This window comes from Otolemur garnettii, unplaced genomic scaffold (genome assembly GCF_000181295.1).
Source record: "Otolemur garnettii isolate 467f Iridium unplaced genomic scaffold, OtoGar3 scaffold00025, whole genome shotgun sequence".
NCBI classification, from domain to species: Eukaryota; Metazoa; Chordata; class Mammalia; order Primates; family Galagidae; genus Otolemur; species Otolemur garnettii.
Window position 1 is genome coordinate 3,637,276 of NW_003852420.1, and position 3,273 is coordinate 3,640,548.

The 3,273-nt window shown below is 40.1% G+C and overlaps 1 pseudogene; it reads left to right on the plus strand.

Annotated features, from left to right (window-relative positions):
* Positions 1-1,966, plus strand: part of LOC100961940 — a 117,795-nt pseudogene extending 115,829 nt beyond the window's left edge.
* The last annotated feature ends 1,307 nt before the right edge of the window (positions 1,967-3,273 follow it).

Below are 3,273 nucleotides of genomic sequence, written 5' to 3' on the forward strand. Positions count from 1 at the left end.
TGTATGCAAGGATGGATTCAAGGACCACCCCATTATCCTAGGAGGACTTGACCTAGTGGAGGAAGATGATCAGTTCACCCATATGCTTCCTTTGGAGGATGACTACAATGCAGAAGATGTTTTTAATGTTTTCCAGATGGATCCTAATTTTACGGAGAATGAAGAGAAGTACAAAAGTATTAAGAAGGAAATTCTTGATGAAGGAGACAGTGATTCAAACACAGACCAAGATGCTGGAAGGAGTGAGAAAGTAGAGGAGGAAGAGGGAGAAGAAGAAGATGAAGGACACAAAGTGACTATTCATGACAAAACAGACATGAATCTGGTCTCATTTCATCGTACAATTTTTCTTGTTATTTGATCAAGTTTAGATTTTGAAGAATGTGCTCACAAATTGTTGAACATGGAATTCTCAGAAAGTCAAAGCAAAGAACTCTGCAGCATGATCCTTGATTGCTGTGCTCAGCAAAGGACATAAGAGAAATTTGGGGGGTTATTAGCTGGGAGATTTTGCAGGCTCAAAAGTGAGTACATGAATCTTTTGAAAGTATATTCAAAGAACAATATGATACCATCCATTGGTTAGAAACAAACAAACTGAGAAATGTTGCTAAGATGTTTGCTCACCTTTTATACATGGATTCCCTTCCCTAGAGTGTTCTCAAATGTATAAAACTGAGCGAAGAAACCACCACATCATCCAGTAGGATTATGGTGAAAATCTTGTTCCAGGAACTATATGAATACATGGGTCTCCCTAACCTTAAAGCAAGGTTAGAGGATGAAACTCTACACCCATTCCTTGAAGGACTATTACCCCAAGAAAATCCAAGAAATAACTCGGTTTGCCATCAACTTCTTTACTTCAATAGGTCTTGGGGGTTTAATGGATGAATTGTGGCAGCATCTCAAAAAATATGCCAAAGGTCATCGTGGCACAGGAACAAGATGTTGAGCTGGGCATTGTGGTGGGTGCCTGTAGTCCCAGCTACTTGGGAGGCTGAGGCAAGAGAATTGTGTAGGCCCAGGAGTGGAGGTTGCTGTGAGCTGTGACGCCACAGTACTCTACTGAGGGTGACAGAGCGAGACTCTGTCTCTAAAAAAAAAAGTAGATACATTGATCAGGAGCCAAGAAACAAATGATAGAAAACATGGAGAAAGAAGACTACAACAAAGGCACTAGGAAACAAGACCTGAGAGAGACAGACAGTCAGAAAAACAGAGATCGAATTTCAGGAAATTCAAATGGGAGAGATCCCATAACAAAGCCCATGTCAGACAGAAGTGTCCCCCTGAACAAAATAATGACAGTAGAGTTGCGAATGACAGAGATCAGGAAATGCAGAGAGATTTGGAGACTAAGCATGGTGATCACAAAAATAAAAGAGAGAAAAGAAATTATTTTTCTGAAAATGAGAAGCACAAACATCAAAATAAGGACAGTGGCTCGCCACCAGTGGCTGAAGCGGCTAAGGCACCAGCCACATACACCTGGACTGGTGGGTTCGAATCCAGCCCAGGCCGCCAAACAATGATGTCTGCAACCAAAAAATAGGCAAGCATTGTGGTGGGTGCCTGTGGTCCCAGCTACTTGGGAGGCGGAGGCAGGAGACTCACTTGAGCCCAGGAGTTTGGAGGTTGCTGTGAGCTGTGATGCCACAGCACCGTACCTAGGGGGACAGCTTGAGGCTCTGTCTCACAAAAAACAAAAACAAAACAAAACAAACAAACAAAAACAAAATGAGGACAGTGACAATTTTAGAAGAAGAGCGAGATCAAAGTCAAAAGAAACATATAGAAAGCCTTCAGGCTCTGGAAGTGATGAAGATGGCTAGGAGATGATGCAGAGAGGCATTGGGAAAAATCCAGCAGACATGCTGAACATTCCAGAGAATTAAGGAAAAATCAGGATTGGCAAAGAGAGAAGTCTCCCACAAAGCAAAAACAATTGTACAAAATGACATAAACTGGGCATGCCTTATATTAGGTTGAAACAGATTATTTTTTATATTGATTGGTGAATTTTGTAGAGAATTCTTATATAAAGGACTGATTTGTATTTGTAAATTTTAAAATGTTTGCTTTATAACTTGTTTTATAACTGACACACCTCAAGGCCCTCCCTATAAAATTGTTTGCAGAGAATAGTTTCACCAGAAAAGGATGTAAGTTTTGCTTATATTTTGTGAATAAAATGATCAAATACTCATTGAAAAAAAAAGAAATATACCCTTGCATTGTGCACATAAGTCGAGATAATAATAAAGGACCAAATTGGTAGGTTCATGGATATTAGAGTCACTTAGGATTCCAGAATAACTCAGGCATTGGTATAAAGGACTAGGCTGAGAGTGTTGCAGGAAAGGTCACAAAAGAATCAGACACCTCAGAGTAAGGTGAAGGTCAGCATGTAGGAACAAATGATGGGGTTGAGAAGAGCAGGAGAAGGAGAATACATTCTATAACTGAAGGTCCAGGTGAGGTGAGACACATCCGTCATAACAGGGGTGTTTGAAACATCATATGATGTGATTATGCCAAGGCCTTTCCACAATGCCTCATGTATACCAAGCACTCAGGAAATACTTTCTGAGGGTCTCTGATGGGGCAGGGACTCTGCTTAGTGCTTTTTAAGAAACTCATTTAATTTTCAGAAAAACTGCACAAGAGAGATTTACAGATGAGGAAGCTGAGAATGAAGAGGTGAATTGCTTGCCCAAGGTGACATAGCCCCTAGCTGAGAGTCCATTATTAGATGCTAGTCTTTTCTATCTCTTTGTTAGCCACTATCGTTAGTTAATGCTAATTGGCTATTATTATTAGCTGTCATTATTATTTGTTAATATGCTATATTCCTGCTCTGCATCACCTTTGAATGCTAGCTATTATTAATAGTAGCAGAGAAGTATTATGATTGTACAGTTTTTGAGGGACCTAGGATCTGGAATTAAGGCTGTCAGGGTTCAGATATTTTTCTTCTTTTTCCTAACTGTGCTAAAGCCTAAACTTTGTTAATTAACCGTTTTCAGCTAGTCTTGTCATCTGAAAAATGGGGATCATACTAGTACTGTTATAATTAGGGCATTTCGTGGACTTGTCTTAAATCCTTTCCTCTTGGGTACATGGAAGGATGGCATTTCATCCTCTCTGAAGGTAGCATGGCCATGTGACTTGCATTCAGCTAATGAAATGTAAGTAGAAGCCATCAACATAACTTCCAAGAAGATGTTTTAAGAGCCAGTGAATAACATCCCCTGTCCCTGCATTGGCAAT